The sequence below is a fragment of the Heterodontus francisci genome, chromosome 32, assembly GCF_036365525.1.
Source record: "Heterodontus francisci isolate sHetFra1 chromosome 32, sHetFra1.hap1, whole genome shotgun sequence".
In the NCBI taxonomy this organism is placed as follows: domain Eukaryota; kingdom Metazoa; phylum Chordata; class Chondrichthyes; order Heterodontiformes; family Heterodontidae; genus Heterodontus; species Heterodontus francisci.
The window spans coordinates 31,393,249-31,415,022 of NC_090402.1; the positions used below are offsets into that span (position 1 = coordinate 31,393,249).

General features: G+C 42.9%; 1 long non-coding RNA gene across 1 annotated transcript; it reads left to right on the forward strand.

Annotated features, from left to right (window-relative positions):
• The first annotated feature begins 214 nt into the window (after positions 1-214).
• LOC137347441 (uncharacterized) lies at positions 215-18,034 on the forward strand. Its single transcript, XR_010968963.1, has 4 exons — positions 215-348; positions 8,371-8,394; positions 12,110-12,239; positions 16,975-18,034. It is a non-coding gene; the product is annotated as an uncharacterized lncRNA (long non-coding RNA).
• The last annotated feature ends 3,740 nt before the right edge of the window (positions 18,035-21,774 follow it).

The window sequence follows — 21,774 nt, forward strand, 5'->3', positions numbered from 1 at the left end:
TCCTATCACCTCCAGTGCCCAGCGGCAAGGTTCACCACGCGCTCTGACACATCTGAGACGCTGACCAAACACAGCCTGTGCCTACACCTACCTGAGGACTGGAGCAGCAGTCGGCGACGGACCTGTGTGGAAACGGGACCAGAACGGGAGCTGTATATAAAGAGCGGGGCTCGAGGCCTACACCTACTATGGACCGGAGCAGCAGTCGGCAGTCTCTCTCTCTGTGGCTGTGCTGGCACGTACTGCGTTTGAAAAGTGAAAAGAAAACTAACAGTGACATCACGGGAGATCTGTAAGTTGATTGGTTGCCTCCACGGTACAAGGGAAGAATTGATTGGCAAATAACTGGTAAGTTATTCTACTTATTTCATTAGCAATAATTTTTTGTGAAGCTAAGTAATGGCAGAGCAGCTCGGCCAAGTGGAATGTGCCTCCTGTGCCATGTGGGATGTCGTGGATGCACACGTGTCCTTGACAGACGTGTCACAGGCTGCAGAAGCTTGAGCTCCGGGTTTTGGAACTCGAGCGGCGGCTCGAGTCATTGTGGTGCATCTGCGATGCAGAGAACTATGTGGATAGCACGTTTCAGGAGATAGTCACCACGGAGCTGAAGAGAGCACAGGCAGAGAGGGACTGGGTGGCTGCCAGACAGACAAGAAGGTCAAGGCAAGTCGTGCAGGAGTCCCTGGGGGGCATCCCACTTTCTAGCTGGTATTCAGTTCTGAATACCGATGGGAGAAAGGGTTCCTCTGGAGAGTCAGGACCAGAGCATCATGGCTGACTCAGCTGTGCAGGGAGGGAGGAGAAAGGACAAGAGTGCAATAGTGGTTGGTAATTCTACAGTTAGGGGAACAGATAGGCGTTTCTGTGGTCACAGCCGTGATTTCGGGATGGTATGTTCCCTCCCTGGTGCAAGGGTCATGGATATCACTGAGCAGGTACAGAGCATTCTGAAGGGTGAGAGTGCACAGCCAAAGGTCGTAGTCCACATTGGTACCAACAATTTAGGAAGAAAGAGGGATGAGGTCTTGCAGGCTGAGTTTAGGGAGTTAGGAACGAGATTAGCAAGCAGGATCTCAAACGAAGTAATCCCCAGATTACTCCCAAGGCCACGTGCTAGTGAGTATAGAAATAAGAAAATACACCAGATGAATGCATGGCTGAAGAGATGGTGCAGGAAGAAGGGCTTCAGATTTCTGGGGCATTGGGACCTGTTCTGGGGAAGGTGGGACCTGTACAAGCCGGACGATCTACACCTGAACAGGACTGGGACATATATCCTTGCAGGAAGGTCTGCTAATGCTGTTGGGGATGGTTTAAACTAGTTTGGCAGGGGGATGGGAACAATTAGGACAATTTCAGGGCAGGGAACAGTAGGCAGAAAATTAGCGAGTGACTCTGAAAGACAGAAGAAGCAAAGGTTAAAAAGTGTGCAGCACAGGAATTTGGCAGTGTTAAAGGGTATTTATTTAAATGCAAGGAGTATAATAAATAAAGCCGATGAGCTGAGGGCACAGATAGACACATGGCAACACGATATCATTGCTATAACGGATACTTGGCTTAAAGAGGGGCAAGAATGGCAGCTCAACATCCCTGGATATGGAGTTTTCAGGCAGGATAGAGAGGGGGATAAAAAAGGAGGGGGTGTAGCATTATTAATTAAGGAATCAATAACAGCTTTGAGAAGGGATAATATGCTGAATGAATCATCAAACAAGGCCATATGGGTGGAGCTCATAAATAAAAAAGGGGCAGCCACACTACTAGGTGTGTACAATAGACCCCCAAATAGTGAGAGGGAGATAGAAGAACAAATATGTAGGTAAATTTCTGAGTGCAAAAACTATAGGGCAATAATAGTTGGGGATTTCAACTTCCCCAATATCAACTGGGCTACAAACAGTGTGAAGGGCACAGAAGGGACAAAATTCTTGAACTGCATGCAAGAGAATTTCTTTAGCCAGCACGTAACAAGCCCAACAAGAGGGAGTGCAATTCTAGATTTAGTCGTCGGTAATGAAGCTGGGCAAGTGGATGAAGTAACAGTGGATGACCATTTTGGAGATAGTGACCATAATACAGTTAATTTTAGCATAATTATGGAAAAGGACAAAGATAAAAAAAGTTCGAAATTGGGGGAAGGCAAATTTTATGAAACTGAGAGGTGACCTGGCAAAAGTGGACTGGATACAGCTACTTGATGAAAAATCAGGGGCAAATCAGTGGGAGGCATTCAAAAGCAAAATACAACAGGCACAGTGTAGGCATGTCCCCACAAAGATAAAGGGTGGGACTGCCAAATCTAGAGCCCCCTGGTTATCTAGAAGCAGAAAAAGAAAGCTTATGATTATCACAAAAATCTTAATAATTTAAAAAGCCTAGAGGAGTATAGAAAGTGCAGGTGAAGTAAAAAAGGAAATTAGAAAAGCAAAAAGAGGACATGGAAAATTATTGGCAGGTAAAATCAAGGAAAACCCGAAGATGTTTTATCAGCGCATTAAGAGCAAGAGAATAACTAAGGAAAGAGTAGGGCCGATCAGAGATGTACAAGGGAACTTATGCATGGATGCAGAAGATGTGGACAGGGTTCTTAATGAGTTTTCTGTCTCTGCCTTCAAAAAGGAAAGGGTTGATTCAGACATTGTAGTTAAAGTGGAGAAGCGTGAAATATTGGATACGATAAGCATAACGAGAGAGGAAGTGCTAGAGGGTCTGACATCCTTGAAAGTGAATAAATTGCCAGGGCCGGATGTTTTGCATCCCAGGTTGTTAAAGGAAGCCAGGGAGGAAATAACGGATGCGCTGAGGATCAACTTCAAATCCTCACTAGGTACAGGAGAGGTACCAGACAATTGGAGGTCTGTGAACATTGTACCATTGTTTGAAAAGGGTGCAAGGAATAGACCAAACAATTATAGGCCGGTCAGTCTGACCTTGGTGGTAGGTAAATTATTAGAATCAATTCTGAGGGACAGAACAAACTACCACTTAGAAAGGCACGGATTAATCAGGGATAGTCAGCATAGATTTGTTAAGGGAAGGTCATGTCTTACTAACTTAATTAAGTTTTTTGAGGAAGTAACAAGGAGGATTGATGAGGGTAGTGCAATGGATGTGGTCTACATGGATTTTAGTAAGGCATTTGACAAGGTCCCTTATGGCAGACTGGTTAGCAAAATGAAAGCCCATGGGATACAGGGGAAGCTGGCAGGTTGGATCCAAAATTGGCTCAGTGACAGGAAACAAAGGGTAGTAGTCAATGGATGTTTTTGCCAATGGAAAGCTGTTTCCATTGGCGTTCCACAGGGCTGTGTTGGATCCTTTGCTATTTGTGGTATACATTAATGATTTGGATTTAAATGTGGGAGGCATGATTGGGAAATTTGCTGATGACACAAAAATTGGTTGTGTAGTTGATAGTGAAGAGGAAAACCGTGGACTCCAGAATGATATCAGTGATTTGGTTGAGTGGGCGGTAAAGTGGCAAATGGAATTCAATCCAGAGAAGTGTGAGGTAATGCATTCGGGGAGGGCAAATAAAGTGAGGGAATACACAATAAAGGGGAGAATATTGAAAGGTGTAGAAGAAATGAGAGACCTTGGAGTGCATGTCCACTGAAGGTGGCAGGTCCCTGAAGGTGGCAGGACAGGTAGATAGAGTAGTGAAGAAGGCATATGGAATGCTTTCCTTTATTGGCCGAGGTATAGAATACAAAAGCAGGGATGTAATACTTGAACTGTATAAAACGCTGGTTAGGCCGCAGCTGGAATATTGCTTACAGTTCTGGTCACCACATTACAGGAAGGACATAATTGCTCTGGAGAGAGTACAGAGGAGGTTTGCAAGAATGTTTCCAGGGTTGGAAAGTTGCAGCTATGAGGCAAGATTGGATAGGCTAAGGTTGTTTTCCTCAGAACAGAGGAGGCTGAGGGCTGCCTTAAGTGAGGTGTACAAAATTACGAGGGGTCTAGACAGAGTAGACAGAAAGGACCTGTTTCCCCTAGCAGAAAGGTCAATTACCAGGGGACACAGATTTAAGGTGATTAGTAGAACGATCGAGGGGACATGAGGAAACACTTTTTCACCCAGAGGGTGGTGAGTGTCTGGAATTCACTGCCAGGAATGGTGGTGGAGGCAGAAACCCTCAACTCTTTTAAAAGCTACCTGGATGTGCACCTGAAGTACTGTAACCTGCAAGGCTATGAACCAGGTGCTGGAAGGTGGGATTAGATTGGGCGGCTAGTTTTTTCGGCCGGCACAGACACGGCAGGCTGAATGGCCTTCTTCTGTGCCATAAGTTTTCTATGGTTCTTCTATGGTACACTGGCAGCCTGTTGAGAGAACAAAGGTGAAGATTTCATCTGACAAACCAGCAATGAAAGCATGACCCATTTTCAGCAATGATTTTGACCTACATTTAGTCACACAATTGGAACAACCAATGACAACCCCTTTAGAATTGTATCCTTTATTTTATATTGCCTCTCCTCAGTCATCATACCAAAATGTTTCAATTCACACTTCTCTGCATTAAATTTCATCTGCCATGCGTCTGCACATTCCACTTGTCTGTCTACATCCTCTTGAAGTCTATCATAATCCTTCTCACAGTTCACAATACTTTCAAGTTTTGTGTCATCTGCAAATTTTGAAATTATGCCCTGCACACTCAAGTCTAGGTCATTAGCATATATCAAGAAAAGCAGTGGTCCTAGCATCGACCATCGTGGAATCCCACTGTTACCTTCCTCCAGACTGAAAAACAACCGTGAACCACTATTCTCTTTCTCCTGCAACACAACCAACTTTGTATCCAGCTGCCACTGTCCCTTTTATTCCATGGGCTTCAACTTTGCTGGCAAGCTTATATGGCACTTGATCAAATGCCTTTTGGAAGTCCATGTATACTACATCAACCATATTACCCTCATCAACCCTCTCTGTTACCTCATCAAAAAACTCAATCAAGTTAGTTCAACACAATTTTCCTTTAACAGGTTCTGACTGGTTTTCCTTAATTAATCCACATTTCCCCAAGTGTCTTTTAGTTTTGTCCCAGATTATCATTTCTAAAATCCTTCCCACCACCAAGGTTGAACTGACTGACATGTAGTTGCTGAGTTTATCCTTACACCCTTTTTGAACAAGGGTGTAATATTCTCCGGTCATCTGGCACCGCTCCTATATCCAAGGAGATTTGGAAGTGCTTCCACAATTTCCACTCTTACTACCCTCAGCATTCTCAGATGTATCCCATCTGGTCCTGATGAACTTTGAGTACAGCCAGCCTTTCTAATACCTCCTCTTTATCAAATTTTAGCCCATCCAGTGTCTCAACTACTTCCACTTTCACTATGACTTTGGCAGCATCTTTTAGTACTTCAGCCATGCCCTCTGCCTCCACGTGTAAAACTGCTTTTTGGCCCCTAATCAGTCCCACTCCTCCTTTTACCACCTTTTACTATTTATATGCCTGTAGAAGACTTTTGGATTCCTTTTTGTTCGCTGCTATTCTTTTCCCATACTCTCACTTGGCTTCTCAATTCTTTTTTCACTTAACCTCTGAATTTTCTATATTCAGCCTGGTTCTTGCTTGTATTAACAACCTGACATCTGTCATATGCAGCCTTTTCTGTTTCATCTTACTCCATATCTCTTTTATTATCCCGGGAGCTTTGCTCTGGTTGCCCTACCTTTCCCCCTCATGGCTTGACCCAAACTACCTCCTCTTTAAAGGCAGCCCATTGTCCCATTATAGTTTTTGCCTGCCAATCTTTGATTCCAATTTACCAGGGCCAGATACATTCTCACCCCACTGAAATTGGCACTCTTCCAGTTAAGTATATTTACTCTAGATTGCTCCTTGTCATTTTCCATAATTAAACTAAATCTTCTGATACTATGATCACTGTTCCTTAACTGTTCTCTTCCTGACAATTGATTCACTTGACCCACCTCATTCCCTTGAACCAGATCCAGCAATGTTTCCTTCCTCATGGGGCTGGAAGGATACTGATCAAGAAAATTTTCTAGAACACACTTCAGAAACTCTTCCTCGTCTCTGCCCTTTGCACTATATTAGGATAACTGAAGTCCTCCATTATCAGTATTCTCTAGTTTTTACACCTCTCTGTAATTTCCCTGAAAATTTGCTCCTCTATACCTTTCCTACTAGTTGGTGGCCTATAGAATACATCAAGTAGTGTAATGGTATCTCTATTGTTTCTTAATTCTAACCAAATAGATTCTGTTCTTGACCCACTTTAGACCCACTCTCTCTTCAACACTGTAATACTGCCACCCCTCCTCCTTTCTTTCCTCCCTATCTTTCCTGAACACATTGTATAGAGGAATATTTAATACCCAGTCCTGCCCTTTTTTGAGCCAGGCGTCCATTAGCACCACAATATCATATTCCCATGTGGCTATATGAGCCTGCAGCTCACTACCCTTATTTACTACAATTTGTGTGTTTACGTATCTGCACTGTAAACCTAATTTAGGCCTTATTCATGTTCTCTCATTCTGACCCCTGTGCACCTTATTTCTCCTTTCTAATGCTACATCCTAGTTCTCATCCTCCTGCCACGTTAATTTAAACACTCCCCCACTGGCAAACCGCCGCACAAGGGCATTGGTCCCAGCTCTGTTGTGGTGCAACCCGTCAGACCTGTATAGGTCCTACCTCTTAAGAACCGGTCCCAAAGTTCCAGGAATCTGAAGCCCTTCCTCCTGCACCATATCTCACGCCACATTTTCTATCCTCCTATTTCTATACTCCCTAGTGTCTGACACCAGCAGTAATCCAGTGATTACTACCTTTGAGGTCCTGTTTACTAATCTCCTTCCTAGGTCCCCAAAATCTTCCTGCAGGGCCTCACCCCTCTTTCTATCTATGTCGTTGGTACTGATATGGACCATGACCTCTGGCTGTTCACCCTCCCCCTTAGAGTGCTCTACAGTTGCTCAGTGGCACCAGGGAGGCAACATACCATCCTGGAATCACCTCTGTGGCCGTAGAAACACCTGTCTGTTCCCCTAAATATAGAATCCCCTATCACTGTTGATTTCCCAATCTTTCTCTTGACCCGCTGTACACCTGAGCCACCCATGGTACCATGGACTTGGCTCTTGCTGTGTTCTACAGAGGAACCATCATCCTCACCAGTATTCAGAACTGAATACCATATGAGCAGTGATTGGGTGAGAGAGAATGGAAAAAGATGGGATCTCAGTTTTATTGCTGCCATCAGGTTAATAATAAAAAAAGAAAAAACATCTTCACTAGTGGTCGTATTAAGTGTATTATTGGTCACAGTGAAAATCTTCTATATTCTAAAACAACAGCTTGCATTTATATCACGTCTTTACAAAGAAGAACAAAGAAAATTACAGCACAGGAACAGGCCCTTCAGCCATCCAAGCCTGCGCCGATCCAGATCCTCTATCTAAACATGTCGCCTAATGTAATAAAACATCCCAGCATGCTTCACAGGAATATTATCAGACAAAATTTGACACCGAATCACGTAAAGAGATATTACAATACGTGACCAAAAGCTAGGTCAAAGAGGTCAGTTTTATGAAGCAACTTAAAGAAGCATAGAGGTAGAGAGTGGCAGGGTGGTTTAAGGAGGGAATTCCAGAGCTTAGGGCCGAGTCAGCTGAAGGCACAGCCACTAATGGTGGAGTGATAGAAATCGGGGATGCGCAACAGGCCAGAATTGGAGGAGCACAGGGATGTCAATGAGTTAGGGAGGGGTGATGCAATGGAGGGATTTTGAACTCAAGAATCAGAATTTTAAAATTCAAGCATTACCACCCCCAATGTAGGTTCGCGAACACAGGATGATCGGACTTTGGTCCAAGTTAGGGTATTGCTAGAATTTTACTAGACAAATGTGATCGGATCACACAGTCTTGTTTTCAGCAGGAATTCAAGCTTCCTCTAATTTTCTCATTTGCTGAGCCAAGCTTTGTTCTGGAACAGTGGTTTGACCTGCTGCACACAACAAAAATCAGCAGTGTAAAGAAAAGTCCCTGCACTTCATATTGTGTGGCATGATTAACCTCTATATTACTGAACAAATAATAATTCTTACACATTTATAACAATTCACTTCTCTAAATCTAAGATCATTTTAACTATTATGACATTAAAAGCTAATGGAGGCTTGTAATAGAGCAGCTTTAAAATGCTGGAAGACCACGATTAAGAATGTTTGGATTTAAACTGATATCTTTGATGATTTTGCAGAACCATATAGGATACTGAATAATTTTATTCATGCTTGACAAGTATTGTTGTGAAGGTTATACATGTTACATAACGTTTTGACACTGTTGTTTTTTCTCTACCTCTTTAGGTCACACCATTCCTAACCAAGAAGGTGACATTATTAACCTACTCCAGAATTCTGTCAGCTTTTTACTGCCCACAAAAGTAGACACACCTTCCAATCAATTCTCCCTTATGTTCACCACCTCTCTGATGGCTGGCTGAGGTTAAGAAATGCTTTATATCACAGAATGTCAGCACGCAAATGTGATGCACCACCAAACCACTATCTCACTGGCAGATATTTTTCAGGCTTGCCTCAGAGAGTTTCTTTACTCCATCCAGTAATTCCTATTTACTATGGATTTATGTTTGATGGTCAATCTTCTATGTTGCGGCACATAGGGAGTTGAGACCAAGTATAGTCTGCAGGAGAAGTGGAGTTACAGAGTGGGGGATAAATGCAACATGGAGCACAGATCCAATTCAGTCACATTTTAAAATCATACATTCTGACCTTTTTTAATATTATTAATATAATTAGCAAAACGTATGGCAATTTTAGAAACAGAGAAGTAGAATTGGTTCAAATAAAAGAGTTTCTCTGCAGTAGAGGCTCTAAATCACCACCACTGGCAAGACGATGCCATTACAGTGTGACAATTTAACATAGGTGGTTCCCATTATAAATGTTCGCATAGGAATTTACAATGGAACAAATTAACACATACATGTAATAAAAAAATAACAACAGTGAAATAAGAGCAAAATACTGCAGATGCTGGAACTCTGAAATGAGAACAGAAAGTGCCGGAAATAATCAGCAGGTCTGGCAGCAGCTGTGTAGAGAGAAACAGAGTTAACATTTCAGGTCTGTGACTCTTCATCAGAACACTGAAACATTAACTCTGCTTCTCTCTACACAGATGCTGCCAGACCTGCAGAATATTTCCGGCACTTTCAGTTCTCATACAACAGTGAAAATGGTTTTGTAGACAGCAGTGCACACAGCTAACAGATTTTTGTTATAATTAGATTGCATACATTTCATGTAAAATTTTTATATTCATTTAACAAAGTCATAGAAAAAAGTAAATATAAAGCAATATATTTATACCAAATGGATTTTTTTCATGGCGAAGGCTTATTGACTTCAGATGATTCATCTACCATCTCAAAGGTGAATCAGTACACGATCACTATAAATTGAAAAAAAAAATCGACATAATATTATTTAGGATAAAAAGGGATAATACAATTTATAGGTTTGCATACAAGATGAAAGGTGACTGAAGGGTCATAATCAATTTTCATTACATTAATATTGATTGCATTAATGTTCATCTGAAATTTCTTTGTTATTTCAATGAGAATATAAACTTGTTTAATAGGCTAACAGCCTCGTCAATGAGGATTTCTTACAAATGTATTAAGGTGTTTGTTACTAATGTCATACTTGTATCATCGCTTAACAAAATTGGAAAAAGAATCTGACAAGTTAAAGGAAATGTGTCACTAATGAGGAAATGATGACTGTGATCCAGGTGCAAATCTAACAGATGAGAAAAACAATCTAAACTTGTAAAACAAAGGATTTCAAAATGGCAAGTGTTCAGATCTCCTGCTTACTTTCCCAAAAAGATAGCTATAGATTCACTAGTATATTCATAAATTAGAAATTGCATGAATGAAACTAGAATTGGATAAAGTACTCAGGCTGCAATCTGATCAGAGCAGTGTACAGTTTAAATCAGGTACTCCTCTGACTTGCATGCTATTGTTTTGGCTATTCAGTTCTTTATTGATTGCCGCTCTGCGTTGATTGGACATGTTTAGCATTAATTCTAAGTCTCTTCGGTTTTTCTTTCAATCTCATCCTTAGTTTTCTCAGTACCATTCACCTGAGGTCCCATTTTTTCCTTTCTATGCGCAGTACTTTACATTTGTCTACATTAAATCTTGTCTGTCACTTTTGCTGCTCACTCACATTTTGCCCAACTCATTCTGTAATTTGAGCTGCCTCCTTCAATTCCATTGTCCCTTCTAACTGGCATCCAGCAAGTTTGATTAATTAGCTTTCAGTTTCTGAATCCATGTTATTGATATAAATTAGAATCAATAGGGAGCCCTGGGGCACCACACTCAGTGCTTCCCTACCATCTCAAGACAACTCCTCAGTCTCTACCCATTGCTTTCTACCCTTCAGCCAATTTCTTATCCATTCCCAAGATTTCCCCTGAATTCCTGTAGCTTTGAACATCATCTATAATCTTTCATATGGAAATTTGTCAAAATCCTTTTGGAAATCTAGGTATTACTACATGTTGAATGATTCATAAATCACCTCAGCTTGGGATGGAACGGGAAGAGTAAGCAACAGTATGATAAAACAGTAGAAGACCATCAGAGATTTCAGAGGCTGACTTAATAGAGTGTAATTGGCAACAAGACATCATGGCTTGATGGGAGAAGTCCGAATACAGTTGCAAGTAAAACTTCCAACTCAATTTCCTTTTAATTCAGCCTTCAGCTGCTCTCTTTTTATGTCGCTTCTTGACCATTCATCCCCATGGTTGTCCAGCATCCTGATAATTTAAGAAGAAACAGGTGGGCAAAAGCAGAGTGTTTGATTTTAGCTCTTGTACTTAGCTGTGCAGAGATTGGAATCCACAGATATAAGCCTATTTTTATTCCTCATGACAGGCAATATTGCTGTTCTGGTTGGTTTCTTGTTTTGTGCCTCAATAAACAGCCTTATCCAGCTGTAGTCTGCACTCTTAAATTGAAAACCAACTGAGAGTCAGAGTGAACCATGAGAAAGCTGAGTTGTGAGGCCAGGGGTACACCTTTTCCCCATTGCATTCTCACGGCCTTTCCTTTCCTTTTTTAAGTCGGCTCTGCCACTGTTCCCATAATTAGTCGGTCAGTTTTATTTAAGGTTATCCTCAATTTACGTTTATGCTTATTCTCTTTTCTTCTTTTGTGGCAATACCATTTCCTCATTGTTTGGGTAAAGGTTTATAACCATCGCTAGATGACTAACATTGCTTTTAAATTTTCAGATTCCTCCCTCACTTTTTGGTCTTTTTGATTCTATCAGTTTCTCAGCTGTGTTGATGCTTTTCACCAAGTTTTGAGGTACACAAGGGCTGTGACATTCCCTTCATTTTCAATTAGATGACTGCAATATCACTTCTCTCAATAGTCTTCACAATAGTTGCTTAAATATCTCATTTTGGCATAAGACTGGCAAGAAAACTCCAGATATCAACTCCCATCTCAAAACTATTCCATTGCAAAAAACAAAAATTTGAGCTAAAAAGTATAAACCATACGTTGCAGTAAGACATCAATATCTGTACCTCACCGGGAACACTATGATGCGGGGAAATGCCTAATTCCTCTTTGTGACAAGCGCGCAAATCAGGGGAACTACCTGTAAGTCCGTTAGATTTGTACAAGATTGAAAATGTCAACAACTTCTAATTGCTGCTTAGTCAGCCTGTGGGTGATAAGGAGAACTTCAAAACAAACTCAGAACATGTGACAGGTTGCCAGAAGGATACCTATTGGTAAAGGGAAAGCCCCTCATTTACCTAAGAATGTTATACCCATACACTAATGCCAGGTTTATAAGCTATATACTGAAAATTAGCAAATACTTATCGTCCTCGTGTAAAATTGTTTAAGTGTGGGGTGCAGTACATGGACCATTGGTTAAGCAAGATTTTGGTTCAAGTTTTGTTTTTAAACATTGCATACATTGACACTGCTTTTACTCCTCGTGTAAGCCTTTGAGAATAATTGGGCCGTATTTTGTTTCATAGATGCCAATCCCTCCATCAGGACAGGAAGCGGGTGTGCATTATGTCAGGGCCAGGAGAGGCCAGCCGCACGCGATCCAGCGGTGGCCGGCCAATTAAGGGCAATGAGGCGCGGAGGCCGGCCAATCACAAGGTTAGTGGCAGAGGCAGAGATGATGGCGTCAGCTGACGTCATGGCGGGGGCTGGCACAATTTTTAAAGGGCTGCCTGCCCTGCATTCAATCTCGCTGTGTGCACTGAGAGGATTTGTAGAGTGCTGAAAAGCTGCAGAGTAATGACGGACAGTAGACCCTGGTTGGGCCCACGCTTTAGTGATATGTCTCTCCAGGTGGTCTTATAGGCTGCCAGGGAAAGGCAAGATATACTATTCCCGAGAGACAGGAGGAGAGCCTCACCAAGCAAGTCTGGCTGCAGATTGCAGAGGAGGTCAGCAGCCGTAGGATCACCCCAAGGACCTGGATTCAGTGCTGCAAATGGCTCAATGACCTCATCCAGGCAGCAAAAATGAGTACTTCTTAAAGCCTTCACCTCTTGGGCCTTGCATCTGGCAAAGCAGGAGGGTGTGTTGGGTGGAGAGGGGTTGCCCACCCAGATGTGGGCACAAGGTCACAGGATGAAGACAAACTGCCTGAGAGATGGCAAAATGGTCCTGAAAGGAGGTCATTTGTCACTGGAGACCCTCACGAGGTCCCTGGAAAGGGGTCAGATGCAGGAGGCATCTGTGTGCCCCTATCTGTAATGGATAAACACCAGCCTGTGTCTTGGGATTATTCTCACTGGGAGACCAACAGCATTCATCCTTGTGTCTGCAGGAGAAGATTGCACACAATTGTGGAGAGCAATCAAGCAACATCCAGCAGAGATGCCGGACATAATGCATACCCAAGAGTGGATGATGGAGGAGTCCATCTAGGCCTTGAGCTCTGCACTGTCTCTGACTGGTACATGAGTGGCATGCTCCATTGAGACACTGGCAGCTCTGATGGAGAGCCACATCCAGCAGAGCACTTAGATTCTGCAGGACATTCGAGCAGACCTGCATACCCTCATCTTGACCATGAGCGCAAGGCAGCAGTGGCAAGGCAAAAGGAGGACAGGTCACCTGGAGTCACCACCAGGTCCTCCACCCTCTCAGGTCAGCAGAGAGGCACAAGTGTGCCTTGCAAGGTAGGAGGAATGGCTTCTCACTGCTGCTTAGGTCTCCTCTCAGGGTGCTCCTGATGCGGCCAGCAGTTCCTCTGGCAAAGGGGCCTCCATCAGCCCTGACAACAGAGGGTGTTGTCACTTCTGTGCATGCGGTGTCCAACATGCCAGGACCCACCAGGCCTCATGCAACCAGAGGGCAACCACCAAGAGGCAGCAAGTTCAGCAGCCTGCCTCCACTTCAGCTGTCAGCGCAGGGGAAGCATCGCATAGGCGTGCATGCAAAAGAATGAAGAAGAGCACCCAAAAGCACAAGGTTTCCACGGGTAAATGCATATTGTAGATGGAAAGGGTAGCACTTGCTGTCATGGTCATTAAAGAATTTATTTCCAACAAACAAGATCTCCTTCCTCTTCTGCAAGGCCTTTAGTGTTTCATATCAACCCAGTCTCAGTGAAGAAGCTCAAGGCAAGGTATCATGCTACGAAGAGTCCAGTCTGGAGCCTTGCCTGCACAGTGCTGTGCAACAGATCAATGAGCATTTATTCCCTGAAGGAAAGTAAGTGACAACAGGGCTGCATAAGTTTATATGGAGAAAGAGGTTGCAGAAGTATAGGAGAGAGGGTAAGGTGAGTTGAGATGGCGGTTGCAATCACCTGCGGATGAGGAGTCGCTCAGTGCAGAAGGTGAGTGAAAATATCTTGGTAAGACAATATAAAATAAAGGGTACAGTTCTACAGGGAGTGCAGGAGCGGAGGGACCTTGATGTATATGTGCAGAAGTCATTGAAGGTGGCAGGGTGGATTGAGAGAACGGTTAATAAAGCATACAGCATCCTGGGCTTTATTAATAGGGGCATAGAATACAAGAGCAAGGAAGTTATGTTGAACTAGTATAAGATACTAGTTTGACCTCCCTGGAGTAATGCATCCAGTTCTCGGCATCACACTTTAGCAAAGGTGCGAGTGCAGTGGAGAGAGTACAGAAAAGATTCACGAGAGTGGTTCCAGGGATGAACAACTTGAGTTGTGAAGATAGATTGGAGAAGTTGGGACTGTTTTCCTTGGAGAAGAGAATGCTGAGAGGCGATTTGATATAGGTATTATAATCATGAAGGGCCTGGATATAGTAGATAGGGAGAAACTGTTCTCACTCATGAAAGGATCGAGAACGAGAGGGCACAGATGTAAAGTAATGGGTAAGAGAAGCAAAAGCGAAATGAGGAAAAACCTTTTCACGCAGCGAGTGGTTAAGGTCTGGAATGCGTTGCCTGAGTGCAGTGGAGGCAGGTTCAACTGAAGCATTCAATAGGGAATTAGACTGTTATATGGTTAGCACTGCAGCCTCACAGCTCCAGGGACCTGGGTTCGATTCTGGGTACTGCCTGTGCGGAGTTTGCAAGTTCTCCCTGTGACCGCGTGGGATTTCGTCGGGTGCTCTGGTTTCCTCCCACAGCCAAAGACTTGCAGGTGATAGGTAAATTGGCTGTTGTAAATTGCCCCTAGTGGCGGTTGGTGGTAGGGAACATGGGATTACTGTAGGGTTAGTATAAATGGGTGGTTGTTGGTCGGCACAGACTCAGTGGGCCGAAGGGCCTGTTTCAGTGCTGTATCTCTAAATAAATAAAAAATAAATAAAGATAAAATAAAGGTGAGTCTATTGGTCAAGGTCTACTGGCAGTAAGGATCAAATGAAACACGAATGCATAAGGACATCGTGTGCCTCCTTTGCACGTATCTCATGGCGTCTCTCCTATTGTCCCTGGGATCCTTCATCTGGTGATGCTAGGCCAGCTTCCTCCTCAGCATCCTCATCTTCTGAGGAGGCATCGCGCACCTCATATTCCTCATTGTTCAACATCTCAACCCTCTGTATCGCCAGATTGTGCAGTACACAGCAGACTACCGCTATACATATGATCCTCGCCAGGGCATACTGACGGGCTCCCCCGCACCGATCCAGGCACCTGAATCTCATTTCTTTCTCAACTTACCAGTTGGATACCACTTATTTAGATTTCTGACAAAAGAAAAGCTACGAACAATACAAACCCAACTTTCTCCTGGTCAAAACATTACCAACACACAAAACTGCATTTAAAATTGTAGGACATTTTGCCATTAATCAGTAAACATCTCACTTTTACTTTTGCTATAAATGTGTTGCTATATTGAACCAGGCAAATAGGATGGTTCAGTAAACACAAAAATTCAGTACTCAATCATTTTCAATTGAGAAGCTTTGCAATTTCAACTGGAGTTCAAGCAGCATAGATTATCAACAATGGTTTAGAGTACACTAGGAAGCTGAAAATTGCAGAAACTAAATGAGTGCAAAGGCAGTTAAGTGGAATGAAAACAAAGGTATCAGTCCAACGTGAGGGCTGAATTTAGTGCGGACCTTGGGGGTGGTAATGGAGACAGTGGGGGAGAACCTTAACAGATGGAGATGTGGTGCATTGAGTAGTATGAGAGGTTGAAAGGTGGGAAGGACATGTCATGTAAAGATGCATTCACTGACCATGACCAACCGCGTGAGGTCATTGAACTTTGTCCAGCACTGCTACCATGTTCTCAGGCCAGACTCCTTGCATTGACTTTCCTGGCCACCTGCTCGCATTCCCTTTGGAATGTGTTCCTTGAGCATTTTCTGGCCCACTGCAGAAATATGGCCTCCTGTTGGCCTCCATCACCAAGACCTCCAGGCCTTATGTGAGAACCTGGGAGCCCTCCCTCTTCCCTGGTGCTCCATATGTTTTGTTTCTTCTTGCAGCCAATTGCAGTACTGGTAGTCAGCAGCAGCTTTCTTTCAGTCAGTGCAGCTTCCATTTAAGAGGGACAGACTACCTTTAAGAGCTGGGGGCTAGCTGGAACATGTGCGAGCCTCACACTGTTATACCCCCTGTTGAACACTAGGCCAGCCAGCAGCATGGGTTGCTCTCGGCTTCACACTACAATCAGGCAAATGTGGCACCAAGAAGATTGCAAGCTGTCTGCCTCAATGGGAGCAGAAGCAGGCAGGGGCAGACCATGAATTGTGACCCCCATGTTCGAAAATGGATCCAGATGAATTTGTAGCCCAGCATCACTGTGCTGAAGTCCTGGAGTGGGGCTTGAACCCACAACCTTCTTACTCAGAGCTGAGAATGTCACCAGTGAGTCAAAACTGACACTTTAATGATCAAACACTCTAACCACGGAGTCACTGTTCATGTCATAAACAAATTTACTTGACTTAGGACTTTTTGCGCTTGAAGCTAATTGTGCTAGGTATCCAGAATAGAGAAGTGATTCTTGCATGGGAGAGCAAGCATTGGATTGCTTCCAACAAAAATAGAGGAAAATACACATTCACACGTTAGCACAATCTGGATACAAAGAAAGTTTTTTCTGGTGTGAAGTACAACAGCTTTGCATATTTATACAAGCTTTATCACAAATGAAAGCTCGGTGTTTTGGACTCATTCTATATCAAAATCTAATCACTCATGAGTATTAGAGGTGTCTAGGACACTTCGCGTGAAATAAAAAGTAGATTGCACTTAACCTATGAATTCTTTATTATTTAGGCTCGGTGATGAATAAGAATAAAGCCTAACATTTACAGAGAAGAAAAGCATTCACATTCATTTATTTTATGAATTTCAAGATATTTAGTCTAACCTGACATTGCCAATCCATTTTTCTGCACTGAAACTGTTTATTTATTCTTTTTTCAACTTCTAGGCTGCTTGATGTAACAGAATTTCCTCGAGTCAGGAGTGGGGGACAGTCTGGACAGCACAACTGTTTCTCCACAACAGCCATCATCTCACATTTTCACAGAGAGCAAAAGGTAATCTCTAGTGTATGAATCAAAATGAATCTATGCTACAAACCATAAATCCAAGTACGACTCATCGCAGAAATATATCATCTGAAAGACAGAGGAACATTCTTTGGTTTCAAGACATTGGCATAGTTTTCGATTTGTATTGTGTAGATTATACATCATGTTTTCAGCACTGGTTATTGATTTACATATAAAATGCCATTAGAATTTTGAAATGAGTAAGTCCACAGCCCAAGGAAGGTTCAATTAGCTCCAGTCAAGTGACTTTAGGAGCATAACTGGTCTGACCAGTAATGAGACAGGAAGAATGCCAATTAAAAAAGAAATCGCACTTAAAACCTAAATCATCAGCAGAAGCTGGGATTATAATTGGAAGTCACAAGGGAGGTGCTTTTTAAGCGGTGCTGGAGGTGCTGGTGCATTCCTTTCAAGTCGTGCTCTGGTCTGCTGCTCCGGAGTGGTAATGTTTAAATAGAAACTCATCTTCCTGTGTGTGTGTCCGACCTCTCCCACCACCTCGCAAACTTCAGGCGTACGAATTTAAACATTCCTCGGGTTCAGATTCAGCAGTATCCCATAAATCAGATTGAGTGATAAGATGCTCATCCAAACAAATCCCTTATTCAATATGTGCTCCTGACTGATTCAACTTCACAGCATTAAAATAATTGAACACTATTTTGTTTGCTAAACATTAAACCATGTATGTTTTTGTAGAAACTGTTTTACAACTGAAGTATGTTTAGTTGTATATTTATTCATATGTGCGTGCACACTTACTGTGTCAAAGTTTTCCCATTATAAACGCTTCTGTCCATATTTGTAATGGAAACTCTATGTGTAATATTGCCACTGTAATTACACCCTCCAGCCATTGGTGGCACTGTCGGCTTTATCACATACTCCAGAGAAACTGTGGGGTGGGGAGAGCACAGAATTCAATAGTCCCTGAAAACGGGTGTCAGGATCATGATGAATGATTAACCCTTGCCCGTTGCTTCTGGTGCAGGCAACACGCCAACTTCCTGCTGCCTGCTAATTTGTATGAATTAGGGCATCATTGAGTGGCTGTATGCATGAGCAGGGGTCCTTCATACACTGACTGCTGTTCAGCTGTTTGTGTTTAGCCAACATTAGCTGGAGCGATGAGCTCCAAAATGGCAGAGCCAGCATTGAATCAGTATTACACAGTGATTGATGTCATGATCTGCCTACTTTGCATACTTCCACCAGATGCTCCCTGCGCATGTGCTAATATCCTCACCAAAATAGCGTCTGGTGCAGCTCGCACCAGAAGTGTGCATGTGCACGCCAGATGCCTTTTTGAAGCTAAATGGCACTCATAGCTCAAAAAAAGGGCACTAAGGAGCCCAATTTTGCTGCTTGGGCCTCCAACACTACTTAACGTGAAGATAACACTGTTCTGGACTCAGTGTGCAATTAGTGTAGAAACAATCTTGCACCTAGTAATGTGCATTTCTAGTCACAATATTTTCAGATATTTATCAACTTTTTACATAATAATATAATGGAAATTCCCAATGTAAACTTGTCACACACTGCAATTTTACCCTCCAAGTATTGCATCTCCCACTTCCTCAGCGTGTGCTACAGAGAAACCCATATTAAGCAATAAAAAGTTAATAAAAATGAGGACAGACTGCATTACTTGAAAACTTTGACTGGAGTATATCTGCGTAGCTTGGTCCATTTATCCCCATTCTCAATCTCATTTCATCTGAAGATTACAGCTGGTCTTGATGACCTGTGCACATCACGGAAGATCTAGATTTTAATTGAAAATGAAAGATTACAGATTCTGAGCACTGAATTTTCTTCAGACTTACATTATAAGAACAACTGGTGGTTGAACTCAGGCCCCACATTTGACAAATTGTGCAAGGCTGATGTGGAATGTTGAGATGCTGTATGGAGAGTATTAATAGCTCAATATTTCTCTCCATTGTTTTTATATAATGCTTTTTTACAAGACTGCTCTTTCATTGGTGTGAATGACTAGTACATACGCTGTGCAATGTATTCTTAAGTTTAAAATTTCCAGTCTTTTCAACATCTGCAGTCTGTGCTGTGTTGTGCAAGTGCAAATTTAAAAAAATGTTTATACACCCTCCTTCACAAAGGCAAAACCATATAGTGTGTGCAAAGATGAATGTTCGCTTTCAGTGATTGTGGTCTTGATGAGAATCCTCAAAACTCACAAGACTCCATCCAAACCTGGAAGGAAAGGGTTATGTGAACTATGCTAATTGTGCAAATACTGCCTGAAAACCATTGAATGGGGAATTACAAGCATGGTAAAGTGAGGTACCTGGGCCAAAACAACTGAATGATTCAGGTCTGTGCTGTAACAATTCTGTGATTCTATGATTCTGTGAATAAATGACAGACAGTATTCAATTCCGCATAACTAATTTATTGAAAGATTGTTTTTCAACGATAGAAATGGAAGGTATTACTTGAGATCATTGAAACCAGTCAGTTAGGCATTACAAGTTGGACAGGTCCTCGTTCAATCAATTGGAAATTAGTCAGCCGTGTCAAAACACTTCAACTGATTAATTCAATAAGACGTAAACACTGCCACAGGCAGGTGAGCTGCCTAAACTACTATATAGGAAATTTCACTCCATATTTAACAAGTTATCAGTATATAAGCACATAGGCAGCCAATAAAATCTGCCAAAATGAGCTTCAAAAACCCACTTTTATTTTCTCCACTATTCAGAACAGAAAATGGTGGATTAGCAATTGGTAAAAGCACAGTAATAACCTAGCAAAGACAGTACCAAGCATAGAATTAAGCTGTACAACTCAGAAGATCCTAAATTCAATTGTTGGTCTGTGTTTATCCTTAGCCAGGGCAGCAGCTGGAAATCTACAATTGGCTTCAGTACTCTTTGATAGGGAATGGGGAAAATAGACAATGACATCAGGATAGCTATTCACAATGAAATGATCTTTTCTGGAAAGTGAAAGTGCTGACACATCAGGGGAGGACAAGGATAGGGCCAAGCAGCAATGCCCTGCATGGGTAAATATTCTACCTCGTGTCATGCAAGAAAAACAATTATATGGGCAAAATACTAGCGCCATGTGGTGTAGTATTAGAACATATAGAACATAGAACATACAGCACAGAACAGGCCCTTCGGCCCACAATGTTGTGCCGATCCTTTGTCCTCTGTCAAGGACAATTTAATCTATACCCCATCATTCTCCTTTATCCATATACCTATCCAAAAGCCTTTTGAAAGTCCCTAAAGTTTCCGACTCAACAACTTCCCCGGGCAAGGCATTCCATGCCTCGACCACTCTCTGGGTAAAGAACCTTCCCCTGACATCCCCCTTATATCTCCCACCCTTCACCTTAAATTTATGACCCCTTGTAACGCTTTGCTCCACCCGGGGAAAAAGTTTCTGACTGTCTACCCTATCTATTCCCCTGATCATCTTATAAACCTCTATCATGTCACCCCTCATCCTTCTCCGTTCTAATGAGAAGAGGCCTAGAATGTTCAGCCTTTCCTCGTAAGACTTATTCTCCATTCCAGGCAACATCCTGGTAAATCTCCTCTGCACCCTCTCCAAGGCTTCCACATCCTTCCTAAAATGAGGCGACCAGAACTGCACACAGTACTCCAAATGAGGCCTTACCAAGGTCCTGTACAGCTGCATCATCACCTCACGGCTCTTAAATTCAATCCCTCTGCTAATGAACGCTAACACCCCATATGCCTTCTTCACAGCCCTATCCACTTGAGTTGCAACTTTCAATGATCTATGCACATAGACCCCAAGGTCTCTCTGCTCCTCCACATGCCCAAGAACCCTACCGTTAACCCAGTATTTTGCATTCATGTTTGTCCTTCCAAAATGGACGACCTCACACTTTTCAGGGTTAAACTCCATCTGCCACTTTTCAGCCCAGCACTGCAACCTATCCAAGTCCCTTTGCAGACGACAATAGCCCTCCTCGGTATCCACAACTCCACCAACCTTTGTATCATCTGCAAATTTACTGACCCACCCTTCGACTTCCTCATCCAAGTCGTTAATAAAAATCACAAACAGGAGAGGACCCAGAACTGATCCCTGCGGCACGCCACTGGTAACTGGGCTCCAGGCTGAGTATTTACCATCTAAGACCACTCTCTGCCTTCTATCAGTTAGCCAATTCTTAATCCAACTGGCCACATTCCCCACTATCCCATGCCTCCTGACTTTCTCCATAAGTCTACCATGGGGGACCTTATCAAATGCCTTACTAAAATCCATGTACACCACATCCACTGGTTTACCCTCATCCACTTGCTTGGTCACCTGCTCAAAGAATTCAATCAGGCTTGTGAGGCAAGACCTACCCCTCACAAAACCGTGCTGACTGTCCCGAATCAAGCAGTGTCTTTCCAGATGCTCAGAAATCCTATCCCTCAGCACCTTTTCCATCAACTTGCCTACCACCGAAGTAAGACTAACTGGCCTGTAATTCCCAGGGTTGTTCTTATTCCCTTTCTTGAACAGGGGCACAACATTTGCCACCCTCCAATCACCTGGTACCACCCCCGTCAGCAGAGAAGATGAAAAGATCATTGCCAGCGGCTCTGCAATTTCATCCCTTGCTTCCCATAACATCCTTGGATATACCCCGTCAGGCCCGGGAGACTTGTCTATCT